Source organism: Clarias gariepinus, chromosome 1, assembly GCF_024256425.1.
Source record: "Clarias gariepinus isolate MV-2021 ecotype Netherlands chromosome 1, CGAR_prim_01v2, whole genome shotgun sequence".
Lineage (NCBI taxonomy): Eukaryota > Metazoa > Chordata > Actinopteri > Siluriformes > Clariidae > Clarias > Clarias gariepinus.
The window spans coordinates 13,036,613-13,055,987 of record NC_071100.1 but is presented as its reverse complement, the minus strand read 5'-3'; positions in this window follow the sequence as shown (position 1 = coordinate 13,055,987).

The window sequence follows — 19,375 nt, the reverse complement described above, 5'->3', positions numbered from 1 at the left end:
TTAAGAATATTTAGTTTTAATGTGGCATTTTATAGATGCAGCACATCTGGCAAAGTGTTATGTCACCATATATCCCTTTAGGCATGCTTCGCTAAGTTAAACAGCTGTGCTTAGGTAAGAACGTACCCATGTAGCTCTTCAATCGAAGCATTACACAATGGAATTAAACCTTTAGAATCCAATAGAATTAAACCAAATTGAACCATATGTTGAGTGTTGTTCCCTCATTTCTTGTTTTTTTTTTTTTTGCACATAATGGCAGCCCACAAAAGAGCATCATAGAGGGCACTTTATAATATTTCACCTACCCATGGGCACTGTGTCAATTTCACTGGCACACATTTAAAAAAATATATATTTATATGGCACTTTGTTAAATTTTAGTAACTAGGGCATCTCAGAGGGCTGTTTATGCTATTTTACCTACCCTGGGGTCACATATTTTTGGAATGGCATTGTGGTCACACATATTTTTTTAACTCTTTTTTTTACATACGTATCTATGCATATTCTCACATTTTACCCATTGTAAATGCATATTAAAAGGCACTTGTTAACATTTTAACTACAAAAAGGCACTGTGCCACATTGTCTCTACTGACATGCCACCCTAGTGGGCACTTAATCATGTTTTCCTGGGCAAAGTGCACTCTTGTGGCTGATTATATGGCACGTTGTCAAATTCTATCCACTGTAATGGCATCCTAAAGGGCATTTTAATGACATTCCATCTCCCACAGGGCACTATGTCACTCGTTGTTATGTAATTGTTTACTAAAATACCACCATAGGGGCACTTCATCATTTTTGCTTGCACATGGTGCATTTTTTATATTTATATGGCACTTTATTATATTTCAGCAACTAGGATATTTTATTTACCATACGGCACGATGTCACATAATTTTTCCCCTTAGCCACCATAATGCCGCTATATGCCACTATAGTGACAAGGCTTTCTTTTTCACACATTTTACCTATTGTAAAGGCATAATAAATGACACTTTTTGACAGTTGAGCTATCAATGGGAACTGTGTCAGATAGTCCCTACTGGAATGCCACCCTAGTGGGCACTTACTCCCTATATGCTTCGTGAAATTCTGTTTTATTAAACATTACAGGGATTTTCATTCAACGTAAACCACAAGTTAAGAGCTGAGGAAAGAATCCCCGGCCATTAAAAGATTTAGTTCTATCATGTTGACACATGGAGCTCCTTACACACTTACTGTCCTGGCTGTTAATGTCCACATGTCAAAATAAGCCCAAACACCCTCTTTATTACGCCCGCTGATAGGCTACTGGCTTCTCATTAGCTTTTAATGGTTCACATTTGCTTCTTCACTTAATTCATTTTTCAACAGGACCTTTCCCTTTTCTCAGCGCACACACACACACACACACAGGCTCAGATATCCACAGAGGAGCACATTAGCTAGGACAGGCAGAAGGATGTTAGCAAGGGAAACTTGTTTCCTTGTTCCGAAGGAAAGGTCTCTGGGAAACTGGTTAGCATTGGGATCATAAGAGTCGATTTAAAAGAGTCATGAATCAAACAATTTAACCTTTAAGAACGCAAAATTCGTAGAAAGTGCTGGAACAGGATCTCCACTTCGCACACCACCCAGTCATAGATTATTTTTCTATACCAGCATGCACCTAAGCATTTTATTCCTTATTTAGTCCTCAGTCTTGGGCAAATAAATGAATTATGAATGGTGCTAAAAGATAAACCCACTTGATGGACTGTAATGAAATAAAAATCTGACATGCTTGTGTTGATGTTTTGTTCACACCAGCTCGATTGTGGATTTCATTTCCTTTTCGTATAAACTTTACCGCAGCATTACGTTCTAACAGTAACACAGTCGTGCATGCATCACATTCCTTCACATTCGTTCTGTCACAGCGTAATTCAATTTAACTCTCCTGAAAATGAACTGGGGTAAAGCGTTCTTGCTCAGGACCTCCAAAGATGCCGGTCATGTTATCGCTGACATGTTCGTAAATAGGAATTGAGATATTGGTGTGAAGAAAAGTAAACACTGGTTAAATTATTACTGACATGTTCCTAATTTGCCCCTTCACCCCTCCCCCTGGCCCCTGGCCCCCTGTGGATAGGCCACCCCTTATGCCTGTCACACCTGGTGCTGAAAGGGATTGGGTGTATATTATCTGCTAGGAGGTGGCTAGTGGGGAGGGGGGGAGTCAGGAGGCCAGTTTGTCTTTCCTCTCTCCCTCTCTCTCTCTCTCTCTCTGTCAGACACACACGCATACACACACACACACACACACACACACACACATGCACATGTGTTTGAGGAGGTCGTGGCTTTTCTCAGCCTGTTTACTGCACTGTCCATCATCACTGCAGGCATCTTCTGGTGAACCTTCTGTCTCTTTCTTCTATAACTCTCTCTGTTCTCTCTCCATTTCATTTCTATCTGTTACTAGTGAAGCTGGATGTGTGCAGAAAAAAAAAATCAATACTTTTTAAACGTCATTAAAGACTGCAAAACAATGAATTTCAACTGGGGGCATTGTGAAAAACTCTTAAATATGATGGTATTTTGATATAATAATAATAATAATAATAATAATAATAATAATAATAATAATAATAGTAGTAGTAGTAGTAGTAGTAGTAGTAGTTAGTAAGATATAGCTACATTTTACACTTTTTTATTCCCATTATTATTCAAATTATTTTTATTCATTTTCTTTTTGTCAAATACAATATATTATAATATGTAAAACATGTACACAAGTAAACTAATTATGAACAAAAGTATAAAAATATGCTGCTTATTATTATTATTATTATTATTATTATTATTATTATTATTATTATAAGTAGTAGCACACAGTAGTAGTATTTTGAAATATTATTCAATAAATAAATAAATGCATGAATAAACGAATGAATGAATGAATGAACAAGAAGGAAAAGGTAAATTTTTATTAGGAAGACAATGTCCTATATTTCTGTTAATATACTACAAACATTATAATTATTACAGCTACAAGAGAGCCAAGGTCAAAACATTTTTTTGTTGGTGGCACAATAAAAACAAACAAACAAGTAAACAAACCACATATATGACATAATCTGTTAATAAACTTCCATGTTCCTTTTACAATATTATTTCACTATTTATGGTACTATTAACTATATTATAACCTTCACAAAAAAAAAAATAAAAAAAAAAAAATAGAAATCAACCACTATAATTTCTACACTCATATAGAAAAATGTTCTTAATGCACTCTTATTTGGTCAGACCTTATTGGTCAGCCTACAAACCTTTCTGAATATTAGAGTTATAATGTTCCTGTGCTTCCTCACAGAGATTAACTAAAGAGGCCTTCTGAGTGATAGATGATTTTTTTTTTTCCAAACATTAAAATCCATTTATACTAATAACATTTTAAAACACTTTGGAGAAAAAAAAAAGTGTTATGTTATGAGCAAGAAAAAGTTGATGGACTCCCCAATGTAGAATGGTTAATGAATTATTATTATTTTTATGTTAAAGGCAAGTTACTCTTGTGAGCATGCTCAGAATCAAGCCAGCTTTCTCTCGCTGTTTATCTGCTCTGCCTCGGTTCTGAACACGTGTGGCTGGGATTGTGGGACAGCTCCCTCAGGCTGAAGGACCACACATGTGGAGAGCGTGAACTTTTAGCTGACTCGAGGAGTGAGAGAGAGGGACAGAGTAGAAAAAGAGAGGAAAAGAGAGGAAAGCAGAGGTTCAGTGGTGGCCAGAGGTTCAGTTACCTAAATGTCAGCCTCCAGAGAAGCTGCTGATCTTTCAGCCCGGCATGAGAAGTGGATCCGAGCTCTCAAAAACTCCAAGCCAACGTTTCTGTATATTTGCATTTGCTTGTTGCGGTTCTTTGGGGCTTAATGGATGTTTGTGGTTCTGTATTTGAAACGAGTGCCTTCACATTCGAGAAGGTTTAATCTGAACCGATCGAGGGGGTTACTGTTCCTCGTGTTGTTATTATTTCCCTCGGGTTATTACGTCTCATGTTATTCATTCTCTTTGGGTTTAGATTATATTAAAAAGTGGTTACCCGTGTGAAACAGAGTGCGCTACTTTCTGAGGTGCTGTATTCGAGTCAAATAAAGTAAACACTGGAGTAGATTCACTTTAATTTTTAAGCCAATAGACTTATGGTTCATCTTAAACTTTTGAACTTTTGAATACCTTTCCAATTTAAGCCCAATTTACACTTTATCAAACTCCTTCACAGCAACAATTTTTTTTTATTTTAAAGGTTCATCAAAATACCGCTTTCTTATGTTAATTGTTAAAGTTGGAATATTGGGTATATTCTAATGGCATGTGACTTGAATTGTGTCTACTTTTAAAATTATGAAACCTCTCTCTATATTTTTTTGTAAGCCTTGCCTATAACTGTTTCAACTGTAATATCTTTAGAAGGCCACTTCTGACCTCAAAACTATATGCTAACCCAGAATTGTTTTAAATGAGAAGAAGAAAAAGAAGAAAAAAGATGACCGGCAGTGCAGGCAGGGAGGGCGAGGAAGGGCCGGAGCCGACTGAAACCTGAGTCTCGGCTTTGCACTCTTAGCGCTCTCTCTGGGACTCCCTTACTTGGCCTGGACTTAATTGCGTCCCGATATAAACAAGGGGGTTAGTGTGAGAGTGCAGAGGCAGCTGGGCTGTAAGCACAGAGCCAGACTGGGGGATTGAGTTCAGAGAGACAGGACTTAACCCTGACCCCGATATCAGAAAATATGAACGACAGATAGAAAGGGAAAGGAGCTGAGAGGAATGCGGCGGTATGCTAATATCAAACAAATCATGCCAGAGCAGGGTGGAAAAGGGGATTGCGAGAGACAGCATGAGGACGGGTGCCAAACTTTGGTTTAAATTAAAGGAAAATAAAGGAAATGGAGACACGCAGGGGAGACGACGACTATGAGAGAGAAAAAAAGGCGTGACCCCTACAGGAGAGCACTGTAATGTTGATATCAAATAGCAAAAAATTAAACATGTAGATACAGACGAGATTGGAATACAGGAGAGGAAAATAAACTAGCAGCATTGTTTGAAAATGAGTCTTTCAGTAGCCGGGTTTTTAATATAAATTATTTTGATTTTATGTTCTACTTCTTCCCAAGGGTACACTCTTAGGGATGAAGTTTCAACCTTTCTCTTGTTTGCTAGTGTCATAATACCATCAAAAGTTCAAAGATACAAGAAATTGCACCTTTAAACAGGAAAAGTGGTTTTAAATGTACTAGTGGTTCTGTGGTTCCTGAAAGTCATTTAGTGCTTTTGTTTTTCACAACACTACATTTACATTGGCAAAAGACAAGTTGTAGTTTGTCTCTTGTCTACATGATGCGATTACTGTACTACGGTTGTCACCTGTGGGCATGGCAATGTAGCACTTGTTGTACTGTCACTTGCCTGCTGTGAATGAAATCCATGTTGCATACAAACAAGAAAGATTATCGCACTAAATGGGATTAGAAATTATAGAAAATTGGTTCTTTAAGGTTTGCTAGTGTAAATATATGGTCATATAAACAAACCTTATTCAGATATTAAATGATAAACTGAAAATGCTCCCATCCAAGAGTTTTAGACTCAGCGTAATGGCGTCCTGGAATGACTATCACCTGAAAGTTAATCTTGGAATATGAAGGATGAAGTTCACAGATCCAGACAGACAGTCTTCCCAGAGGCTCCAGCAAAGGTGAAACCAGCCCTGCAGACACCATGCTCATAGACGCGCCACTCAGATTGATTCGTTCCAGCTGAGAGTAATGGACAGCCAGAGGATTCCATTTCATTAACCCAGAACCTTCTTCAGAAGGCCAGAGCTTCATGCGGTAGCCTCAAACCCAGTGGCCTGAAGACTGTAAACTTGGCTTAGCCTTCCAAAGGCCCCTGGAACTGTTACTTAAGACTAATCAGTGCAACATTACAGATGTTTTAACATGAACACTGACCAAATGTTCTTCAAAGGTCAGGGGCATTATGTTAGCAGAAGGTATCGATCCAATAAGGCTTCTGACAAAGCACATATATATATGACTGAATACTGGAGCACATTCTAAAGGCTTTCCAGTTATCACTGGAAAAAAAAAAAAGTGATAAAAAAATCCTAAAACAACTACATGAAGTTAAGGGGATGCGACAATCATTCCCTTGGAATTTGTTTCTAATTTTAGGAGTCGTCTGTTTTATCATTCATTTGTTGCCCAAACATTTTCACTTGTTCTGTGTAAATCTTTGATTAGTTTACCTTTTATAGCCCCTGTCTTTTATTGTTTATGCCAATGTCTTGTTTCCTTCCTATGAACTTCCTGGTTTTGACTATATTTCCCATTCCTGATTTCTGATTATGGATTTCTCTGCATTAGACTAAAGTTCTGAAATTTGTCATGGACCCTGGTTTCAGTTTTATCCCAAAAAGCACTACTTCATTTTGACACCTCCATCCCGACACACTGGCTACTGATCCCAGGTAACTATGTGTGCTGATAATATGAAAATAATAAGGATGGAAGTATAAAATCACATGTTTTTAAGGCCTGAAAAGCAATAAGCCAGTAATATTTCACCAAATTGGACACAATATTGCTAGAAGTCCTTATACAGCTTTAACGATTTAAAAGTGTAATTCCTAAGAAACTTTTTCTTGTCAGTCTTGTGATAATAGTTACTTAATGTGCAGTTATGTTGGATTGCATCAGCAGCTCAGTTTACGGTAATTGGGATATATTCAGTAATAACCATTAACTTGTACCAAATTCCTCAGTATATCGAAAAAGTGCCCCTATTAGTGATTAACAATAAGTGTGTGTCCCACAAACTTTCCTCCATGTCCAATAGTTTCAGGCTATTTTAGAAACAACTTAGGCAGCAAAATTCTCAGGGAAATGGTAGTTTCATAGCCCTTATTGCTCTTAACTATTTGTCTCATCTAGGCAGGAGGACAATTTGTGCCATTGGGAGGCTGCCAAGGTGTAAAATGGCCAATTTCTTTGGGAGCAATTTAAGCCTCAGCAATCAAGGTCTTACTCTTTTTGCATCATACTGGGTGATTAGGCTTGTGACAGCTAAATGATGCCCAATGTCGTTTCCCATCATTTGGCTTGTTAGTAAGGAACGCTATGCGTTGGAATCCCAGTCTCACGGCCCCAGACCCTGTAAATCGACCCTAAGAATAGTTTTGGGCACAATATGCCAGACAAGATATCATGTTTCAATACACAATGTTTTTCAGACTGGGAATGACATACAGTAAATGGCATGTTCATGCTTTTGTACCATTTTTCCAATGAAGTGAATAGATATAGTGTACTAGTAAACAGTCTAATCCTTAAAAAAACGACCTTAATTAAAATTAAACTGGTCAACACTGATTGCTCTAATCCCTGCAATATATATAATTATCTGTCACTGAAACCATCTGTGCAACAGTCTGATTGATTCCCATGATGCCTTAACTGCCGTGAGGGCCATCATCAAACAACCCCAGCTTTGGAGCTCTGATCCGATTGACAGTCAGCACTAATGCACTCATAGCAGTAGCTCTTCTCATGGCGCAGCTTTAAAGCCAGCTCTGGCTCATCAGTACTGGCCAAATTGGGAGTGGTCTTTGTGTCTGTAGCGTTTTCCTCCTGTGAAGAAGGCCCCTGACCGAGGGAAGATAAAAGCAGAGCTCTCAGCTGCAACTGTTGTGCAACTCAAGTGTCAAAGTTTTATATTGACTTTGCTAGAAGATTCCCTCATGTCTACATAAGGACAGACTTCAGAGGCAGGGAGTTCTGTGAAATAACCTACATTTGAGCCCTTTCTTTAACTTCTTTGTGGATTTAGTGATTATGGAGTGAAGGATATGAAGTTTTTATTTGCAAAGTTTTGTGCAAAGTATGCCTGAGAATGATAATCAGTGAATTCACAGTTGCTGTCTTACAGCTCCACAAACAGATGTTTGGCCCTCAGCTTGGGTGACTGTGTCCATATGAAGTTGGTTTACCCATACCTGAGTACCCTCTGTGTTCTCTGATTTCAATTGACCTTCCAAAAACATACTCTTGATGCATGGTGCCCTGTGGTGGATTGGTCTCCCAGCCATGGTGTAATTCTGATTCACAGTGACCCTAACAAACAGGAAAGGTTGATTGCCATTGTTCCTTTTATTTTATTTTTTCCCCCTCATATACTCTTCTTCACTGGTTTATCAGAGGCTTGTCTTTTCTTGGATCCCTTTTATGGGGAAAAATGTTGTTATTGGCGTTGAGTTGATACCAAGTATTTAAGACCTCCCCAAAGAGACAACTAAAAAACTTGTCAAGGATCTTATTTTTATCGAAGAGAAAGTTAGAAGTAACTTTTAAGGACACCACATAACATGAACACATTGCCATTTATTATTGAATATCTCCCAGTAAACTGGTGCAAGGATCATGGGCAACCAAGGCACATTATGCGTGTGGGAGGCAAAGGCTAGCCTGTCTAGTTTCCAAAATCCCCAGATCGCAGTTCAATCGAGGAACAATAGGATGCACCAGACAAACAAATCTCGGCTTCGGAGACCCCACTCCACAACCCACTGCTGCCAATATTCTGGTGCCAGACACCACAGTGGAGTCATTCACAAGAGGCCATAGCTGGCCTCCTGAGGCACAAGAGAAACCTACACAATACTGGGCATAATGTTTTGTGTTGTGATGGTATGGCTAATTGGTGTGGAAACCCCCCAAACGTGTTTCTCTATTAGGAAGCTAAGAATCATTTTGAAACCAATAAACCTTTATGGAAAAGACTTTAAAACCGTTAACGGTTCACTCCTTACTAAGACCTAAGGGTACAAACCTTTTGGAGAGAAAATCATTTGTATCTAATTTCTATGAACCAGGTGGCACCTGTGTGTATGAAGTTTGCATCTTTTAGCTTGACTGTTATGTAAAGGATTGGTTACTACTTAGTGATATTGGCCTGGATAGTACTTTCTCCATACCTCTCAAGAGCTATTAAATCAATGTCAACTATTATCACAGAATAGTCCTCCTCCTTCTCCTCCTCCTCTCTCTTTCTCTCTCTGTCTCTCTTTTTCTCTCTCTGTCTGTATCTATTATCCCTGTCCTTCCTTGTCATCCCTGAGCTCCAGCTGGTGTGATGGTGTTGACTAGATCACTACTAAGCTCTGGTCTGGTGGTCCCCACATGTTGAGCCTGCTGTCCTTTATGCTCCTGATGAGGTGTGTGTGTGTGTGTGTGTGTGTGTGTGTGTGTGTGTGTGTGTGTGTGTGTGCTGTGCGTGTGTCAGAGATAGAGAAAGGGAGGGAGGGAGGGAGAGAGAGAGCATGCTTGTCACCAGGTTCTTTGCTGATAAGCTCGGCCTCTCAGCAGGTTTGGATGGATGGGAAGGTTTAGTGGAGGCTCCCTGGAGAGTGCTGAGGAATGTGTATCTCAGAGAGAGAACAGACATTATTGGGATTTTCCGCTGAAGGATTACAAAAAGAGAATATGAGCAAGACATAAAGACAAGCAGAATGTTATTTTATTTTTTTTATGTAAAGTAATGACCAAATACACAATGTCTGTTTTATAACAATTCAAGTTTTTCCAAACTTTCTGTCGACTAATTTTTTAAACCTTTGTAAATATCCTTAGCATGTAATATAATACTTGTAAAGTCATAAACTGACTTTTTAGCTTTAGACATTTTTTAAATAATAACATCCAAAACTTTAACAAATGTGAAAGTGATCATTAGACCTAAAACCTATCACACTATACATTTCTCTCTCTTAACTAGAAGGTTAGCTTTTAGCATTCAGCTGGTGCCATTATTATGCTAGCTAACATTTTAGAGATTAGCAATGTAGCTGTTTTTATGTTATTATGTCCTCGACCTCTAGTTAATGCAATACATTCCACATAATATTTTATGATATCAAACATGCCTTGGAGTGTTTGCTTACCTAGCATCATTAAATTGATAACAGTTAGCTATCTGTCTCTAGCTATCTGACATGATGGCAATAGGTGTATCCAATTTACATGCCTTGCATTCAAAGCTAAATGAAAGAAAATAGAGGATTTTTTAAATATTTATTATATCCAGGAGTAGTTTATTGTCAGCAGCACGGTGGCTAAGTGGTTAGCACTGTTGCCTCGGGGGCTATGAGCATAGAGTTTGGATGTTCTACCCATGGTTGGTGGGTTTCTTCTGGGTACTCCAGTTTCCTCCCAAACTCCAAAGACATGCAGATTAGATTAGTCAAAATTCTCAACATTGCCCGTAGTAGGTGAATTCTTTTTAATCCCAAAGTTAAAATCAGAGATGCATAAATGAAAAAGAAATGTCATAGTCAGCCCTTATTTGAGCTATGGGCCTCCTGCGTGAAGGGCTGTATGAGTCCGTCTCTCCCATAGGATCCATGAGCTCCCCTCAGATTTACGGCCGCCTGGATGTGTGCGTTTGTGTGTGTGTGAGGGTGTGTGTGTTCATATTTGTGAACTCCTTGCTCTCTCCTGCCGGTACTTTGAAGCAGTCAGGCTGCTGGACTGAACCCATAAATCGAGCGTGCTCACTGCGGAGGGCCCACGTCCCTATACATGGGAGGCTAATTGCTGAACTTTGCCATGACAGAATTCGCAGAACCTGGCCATTTGTCAAAACATTCAGCCCACTTGCGATAAATAACATCCACGCTGGTGGCGCGTGATGAATCCCACTTGGATGGTGTTGTTTGTTGGTTAGTAATTCAGCATTTTGAATTTTACATTCCATCAACCAAGGGGGAAAAAAAAAAAGCTATTTGGGGTGTTCAAGTAAAACTGGGACTGGTAATGATTTTTTTTTTTAAGTCATTCAATAAAACATACTTTATGAATGTTAGAAACATTTTAAAGAAGGCTGTACATCCATGAGTAATAGATAGATAACTTGTCACCAACTTGGAGAAGGGAAGCATCTGTCTTTGTAAACTGTACACACGATTATTCACCAACACCACTTGCACATTACAGGGGGTGAGCTGAGAGGTATTGCCACAACCCTTGTAAAGTCCTGACCACGGTCCAATTGAATTGAATGCATCATGTATTTAAAGTGTATCATTTTAGGCCTTCTTTTGTGTGTTATGTGTGTATTACAAACACTATTGCGATCTCTAGAACTGCCCCTGGATCTGTTTTACCTGTGTGCTGCTGATTAACTGTACAGCAATTAGCATGAAAAAAGGAAAGACCGAAAATCACTGTTGTTATAGAGAAAGTATCAAATATATTTGAATGAATAGTTTGCCAGTGATTGGAATTTTGAATGTAATAATAAATAATGTCATAACATATTTGGCACTGATTTATAGTGTAGTTTCATGGAATCCTAGACAAGTTCATTTTTATTGTTACCTAGAAATAAACTTTTCATGTTACCAAGAATGTGTTACAATAAGAGTAATGGGGGAAATTAACTGACACCTCTACACCAATCAGAAAGGGGAATGCACAGGCACTTGGGTGATGATGATGATGATGATGATGATGAATGATAGTGTTGATAATATTAAGCGATGCTGAATTTTATTTTGTCCCTATGGTACAATCTCAGTGGTGTCGTTTCTTCCAGTTAAAAATAAATTAAGAATAACTGTGTAGGAATGTGCGCTTTCTCTACCTTGTGTCGAGTTGCATTTTTTTCTGTGCATGAGGAGTCTCGTTTAGTAGATGTGTCTCGAAGGGCGTAGGGTGCTTTGTCATCAAGTGGGAGAGCGGCCATTTGTTTTGACATGAAATTCATTTTGCGCCCAGTATGACCTCTTCTTACCTCCTGGTACTCCTCTTCAACTCTGTAATTCAATACCAGCCCATCCCAACTCTCTCTCCCTCTGCATCTCTCTCTCTTAATATCTTCCTCCTTCTCTTTTTTATATTTTAGCCCTTTTTCTATCCTTAGTCAGCATTCGGCTAGGCCACAGAGAAAGAATCTTTTTGGCTTTATTGAGGGTTGGTGTAAGATATAAAGTGATGTTTTTTTTTTTTATGAGAACCAGGATTCGATTTCTTAACTCAGCTTTGATGATAACACAGACATTTTAAGTTTTTCGCTTCAGTTCCTCTTTTTTTTTTTCCTTTCACATTCTCCGCCTCTCTCTAAAAGCCGCCTTGTGTCCCGTAAAGTCCAAAATAGCATCCTCGGCTTAATTAGCTCGGCTTGGAGCAAACACAGGTGTGGACAGCCCACCGTGGCGCATGCCACCTCAGAAGAAGGCCGTGTCTGTTTGCTCCACCAGGCCAGCAGGGAAACGGTCGTCCTGCCAGGCTTTGAAGTTGTGGAGACGCCCATGGTCTGGAAGGTGGCCGCTCAGAAAGAGAGCTCTTTTTTGTTGTTTTGGGTGGAAATGAAACAAGCCACATCAAGCATCCTGTTTCAACACTAGAATCACTCAGAGACGTGTGGAAAGGTGTGGATGTGGAATGAATTAAAGTAAAAAAAGGGACAGTTCCTGCATTTACAACTTGGCTATCTTGTTTGGAACTCCTATAGTGGACATAAAATGTCCTGAAAAGGCAAATAAAAATTGATGGCTATGCTAAACGATTAAATAATACACTACGCTGATACCTTAGTAATTCTTTTCCTTTGACATTACACAAGATAGCACAACAACACTCCTTAAACGATAACAGAAATCAAATTTTCCAAATATATAGAAATACACCTTGATGAAAATTTATGGGTGAAGTTAACATTTTCTTGCGCTCTTAACCTTATTTTACAATAACTCAGATACAATAACTGATGGAGGAAGTAAAAACAAAGTTGACTCCCATTTCAAAAACCTTTCCCATTTAAGGGTCTTATCAAGTCAGATATTAAGTCACGCAGATAAGTTTTTCAATTTTGGCAAAGTGCTTGATAAATACCTTATCTTCTTGGTACTAGAATAGAGAAAGTTTTTTAAACATTGTCTTAAAGCCATTCAATAAACACTATCCAAGCTATCTACTCCAGTTATGGTAAAAAAGCAGGCATTTTCTTTTTTTTTTTTTTCCCTAAGAATAAAAAAAAAAGAAAATGCAGGGTACTGTATCAGCGAAATCCTGCTGTTAAATAAACGTGGAGGGTTTCTTCTTTCTCATTACGTCAGGAAATCCCCATTTTAATATTAATATAAAAGGCACTAATTGCTAAGGCACTTAATTACTTTATAATTACTATATTTCATAAACAAGCTTGCACTGGCCTTATCTCAGGAACCGGACATGATTCACTAATAAACTGGGTATGAAAATGGTGCTTTATGAACTAGAAATATGAAAGTAGAGTAAAACTGAAATGAAGTCAATTCAATTTTATTTTTATAGCCATTTAATTAATGAGACAGATGACAGATCGGTTTGTAGATGTAAATGTTGACTTCCCTACACCTACTAAAGTAGAGTTCCGTGTTCTACAAGGTTCCGTTTTAGAACCACCGCAATTCTCTTCCTTTGTGTATCTTTTGGGTAAAAAAAAAAAAAAATCAAACTGTGTTTTGATGTGATGGGACACAAATAAACCAAAATGTAAAACCAAAATGTAGGTTTAGGGGTGGGGTATGTTATTAATTAGTTATTTATATACTGTATAATTGTTTATTTTATTTATCCCACAACTAAACATGATTGCCTGTTAAAATCCCCTGAAAATTTGACACTTTTCAGTTCAAATGAAATGAAAGGAACCTTGTATCATCATGAACCACTGAAGATACAAAAGAGCACTGTCCACGCTCTAGAGTACACACTTTGTTCATCACATCCTGGCTGTGTGTGTGTGTGTGTACAGTATGTGTGTGTGTGCATGTGTGTGGGAAGCAGGCCACATGGATGTCTATGTTGTGTGGTGTAATTTACCAGACTTTGGCTTTGGTCTACATGACAGTGAAGGAGTGATGAACATTGCTGGTTAGGAGAAGACTGTAAATGTGTGTGCTTTGCCCCAGTGAGTGGTGTGAGTGGCGCGGGGTTGAGGTCTGGAGATTGAGGAAGCTCAGGATTTGCAGCTGGAGGACAATGCCTGCACTGTGCTGCTCTGCTGAGGGGATGGTGAAGATCAGGTGGCCCGTTCTGCGTGGCAGGCATTTTTTAAAGCTCCGCTCCATCTGGTTTTGTGCTCTCAGCGCGTTCCTCGCATGGTTAGCGGCAGCCCATCTAGTGCGCGCTGAGGTTTGGCTTTGAGACGGAGCATGAGCCGTGATCAACTGCCAGCTAATTGAGACAACAAATGCATGAAGGACGAACTATAGAGGGAGCACTTCTGCCTCGAGTCTTTATTTCCTTATACTTCATTCTGTCTCCTTGCTCTCTCTCTCTTTCTCTCTCTCTCTCTCTCTCTCTCTCACACACACACACACACACACAAACACACACACACCTCTAGAGCTAAAGCAGTCTGATTAAATAATAAAGATATAGTGTTATGTAAGATACAAAATGAATAATTTGAATAAAGAAATAAATATAACTGATATAAAATTTATATAATATAAATAACTATAATGGAGAAAAATAATAGAATGGAATGAATCAGAATAGAAGAGAGTGGAGTAGAACTCAACAGCCTTCTGAAAGTAAAACTCTATTTCTCCTCACTGTTTCTGTGTATCAGCACATTATAACCATAACTATAACTATTGAACCTGACAAGCCAGTTGTACTCAGTGAATCTACTGTAGATGTAGAAAACTAGACAGTGGAGTCTCAAAAAGATAACGTAAAAATACGCAGAAGAACATAAATTTACTCAGAACAGCATCAAGTAGGATGAAATAGAATCAAATGGAATAAAGCAAAATATATGATATAATAGAATAGAATAGAACAATATAAAAAAAATAAAGAGTACATTGAAGTGTAATACAAGTACAGGGAGAACAGAATAAAAAAGAAGAGAGGAAAAGGGAGCAGAAAGGGAAAAAAAATCAAATAGAATAAAACATAAATCATAAAATATAATGCAATAAAAATAAATAAAAAATAAATAAATAGAACGAACATGCCAATTTTATTTATTTATTTAATTTTATTTATTTATTTATTTATTTGTTTGTTTGTTTTATTTTATTTTGATTACTAGAACAATAATGGATTTATAACAACAACTACGAAAACAGTCAGTTGTTGTTTTAAGACACAAAGGTCAGCTTTTCTGAAATAGTTCTTGCAAGAATTGCATCATTGCATTCACAAAACCCATCACACTTTATGATGAAACTGTCTCTCATAAAGACCTTCCCAGGAAAACAAGACCAAAACTGACCTCTGCTGCAGTGGAGAAGTTCATGTAGAGGCACCAGCCTCAGAAATCACCAATTAACAACCAGCACCTCAGATTAGAGCCGTTATGAAGGATTTACAGAGCAGAAGCAGCAGATACACATCTCAATATCAACTGTTCAGAGGAGATTATTGCATACTTTGGACACCTTTGGTATTGTTTTACAGTTTAAAGAGAAATATAAATCAGGAATGACCATGGACTTAGAAGGTGTGTCCACCGGTAGTGTACTGTATCTATATATAATAATAACAGGGTGTATATTTGATAAATATATCATGGAATAGAAATCACACTTTAAATAGGCTATCATAAAATAGTGAGGGAATAAATCAAAACAAAAATAAATGGAACAGAAAAACAAAAACTGAATGAAGCGAAATAGGGAACAATTAGAATATAATCAAAACAGTATCACATTATGCTTAAAAGTACAATACTCGTAAAATAGAATAGAACAGAATCCATGTGAAATACAACTAGAATAAAAGGATATTTATATATAAGATATATAAACAGAAAATTAAACAATAGACTGTTATATTCTTATAATGTATAACAATAAATCATGATTTCATAATATTAAAATGTAATAATGATTTAAATAAAAATTCGTAAATTAGAAAGAGAAACAGAAATTAGAACAGAAAACATAGAATAGAATAGAATAGAATAGAATAGAATAGAATAGAGCGTATTATAAATAATGTTATTGATGTTTATGCACAGCTGGCCAGCTGTAACCGCCTCTCTCACTCTGCTGGATTCTGGACACTGCACAGTGATATTATAACAGTTTTTAAACTTCTCAGCTTTTTGTGTCTCAGAAGTCATGTGTAGTTGTGTGTGGCCTGTACAGGAAATGAATAAACCTCCACAGCCGTGTGTGTGTGTGTGTGTGTATATTAAGCAGGAACATTAGATTAAAAAAGAAAGCAGGACAGAGTTTAGCTGGAGCAAGCAGCTCTGTGTGCGGCGAAGAGGTAAAAAGGTGAAGCACGGAGGGAAAAGGGAGTCGGATTAAACCCTGCTGCCATTTTAATTATTTACTTTAGTATGTGTGCATGTGTGCATGTGTGTGTGTGTGTGTGTGTGTGTGTGTGTAGCGGTTCAGTAAGTCGATTCGGGGTTTCACACGTGATTTGTTCTGTGATGTACCCGTTGGTTCTGTAGATCAGACAAATGATTGATGTGATGCAGCAAGCGGTTGATGGATTAATAAACATTTTTTTTACATTAGTGCTGAAATATTTCTTTATAAACTTTCATCTCGATGCCCTTATATGGAAGTGACCGAAATGCTTTCAAACACCTATATCGAAAAAATATATCCTTTTCCAATGATGGTTAAATCAAAAAGTGTGTTTTATTTTGAACATTTGGGTTTGCATTCATGACTTGTGGATCATTGAACAGTCAACCTCAGTATCTTTTCTGAGGGTCCAAATATAGCACATTATAAAAATAAATTTAAAAAATGTAACGTTTATGAGAGTAATTCGGGAAAAATGACATTTCATGTTAAAACCATGTAGGCAAATAAAACCACTGCCTTAATTACCATCTACATGAAGGTAACACACAAATAACATGAAGGTAACACATGAATGAAAAAAATTATGTTTACGAAAAGTGTAAAAAGAGTAACAAAAATCTGGTGTTGTGAAAATGACAACGCACATACAGTACATTATGTAACTAAAATTAAGAAATGAAAATAAAAGTTACTCCATCTCTAATCATGTGTAAAATGTATCCATAGGAAAAAAACAACAACAAAATATATTAATGTGAAAAAAAAACATTAATCATGAAAAGAAAACAATTTAACATTAAACACATTTTATTTTAAATATAATATCACATGAAATCACCTTAAACAATTTGAAAAACACACACACTAAGCTTAAGACATAAAATTACAATTTCCATCTGTAAAACAATTAAGAGATCGATAAATCAATAAATTGAGTTAAAATAACCCATGTGAAAAGGCATACATACAGTATAAACACGATCACTACTAATTATGAGTAGATGTCACATGTGAACAATTTCACACGTTTCGTGACGTTTTTGTAATCCTAAACTGAAATTTGAATGTCAGACGTATGCTAAGCCACTCACGCTTTAGAAATATTCCAGCATTGTTTTAGTGTGTTTTAGCTGATCTGTGTGTGTGTGTGTGTGTGTGTGTGTGTGTGTGTGTGTGTGTGTGTGTGTGTGTGTGTGTGTGAGAGCGTTCTCTCGGTTCCTGTGAATCTCTCAGGGTTCACACAGAGGCCTGTTTTTAGTTACACAGATGGTTCTTATAGCTGAACATTACACAGCATATTTCCTCAACAAAAACCAGTGTGTGTATGTGTGTGTGTGTGCAGGGGGGTGGGGGGGGGTATGGGTGCAAAATGATTATTTCTTAATCTAAGCGAAACATGGGTGTATATTTATGCAGGTGAGAATTGAGCATCAGCTGCTTCCAGTGTACATTTTGGCCCGTGTTATATTTTAGGGGAGATTAACCAGATAAAGTGTGTGTGTGTGTGTGTGTGTGAGAGAGAGAGAGAGAGAGAGAGAGAGAGAGTGATATTAATAGCTGTGTTTTTTTATGGTGTTTGCACAAAACACTTACACCCTTGTTTCTTTGGTCAAAATTACAAACTGGTTAATTTTCTGTAATTTTTAATTAAAATTTTCTACATTTTCGTAAATTTATTATTTACAAATTGTACCTTTTCCAGCTTTAACGAATAATTTTATGAAATTAAATTGTATAATACATAAGTTCTTTTTATCAGATACAATATTTTTTTTTATTTTGACATTGTTCTTATTTGGTTAGTTAATAAAAAATCTGTTTAACATTAATTTAATTTGATTATTATCATTGTCATTGTTTATTATTAATACATTTCTGCTTATTCTTATATATTAGGTTAAATTTTAATTCTATGAATTTCAACATATATATATATATATATATATATATATATATATATATATATATATATATATATATATATATATATATACTTTTATAATATTAGTTAGCTGTTTGCAATTTTAATGAATTTAAACGATCTATTAAATTAAAGTTTGCTGTTGTTGTAGTTGTAATATTTGGTATAAACATGCAATGTTATGCAATTATATCATCATACAAGTGCATGAGTAAATAATAAAAAATGCAAACAAATTAACAATTTACAAAACAATATATAAAATGGATGAACACAGAAAAATTAAAAGTAAAAAAGATTACGTATTATAATATAATATAATATAATATAATATAATATAATATAATATAATATAATATAATACTGTATAATATAATACTGTATAATAATTAAGCCATATACCAAATATATGATGAGAAATAAAATATATGAGAAATAAAAATATGTTTATTCATTTATTTACTTCTTTATTTGTCTATGTATCTGCGTTTATTAATTAATTAATTATTTTATTTATTTAACAGAAGTTTCATTGTCATTTATGCTGCACTCATTTTCAGGTGATAATCTGTACAGAATCTGGGACGAACAGTGTGTGTGTGTGTGTGTGTGTGTGTGTGTGTGTCTGCCCTGCGTTTAGCTCAATTCACTCTATTCCACAAGTCAGAGTGGAGATCATGGGAAAGCATGAGAGCCTATTAATCATGCTTAATGAGCTGGAACATGCATAGTCGAGGCTGCCCTCTGAAACACACACACACACACACACACACAAGCACACGCACACAAGACACATGTTGTACGCCGCCACACATCTCCATAGATACATGTTGAATGATGATGGAGACAAACAGCTTATACAATGCACTTTCTTGCCTAAATAAAAACTCTTTAACAACTATTTTTTAACAACAAAAATCTTGTTTTGCAAAAGCAAAAGCGAAAAAAAATAAAAAACTCTTTGATTACAAAATTGATTCAATTTTGCTTGATTTGCATTTAACGATTTTAACAATCAACATTGTCACAGAGCAGCATTACAGAATCCTGGAGAGATCCTCCATTACTGCGATACGGATCATTTCTTTTTCTACTCG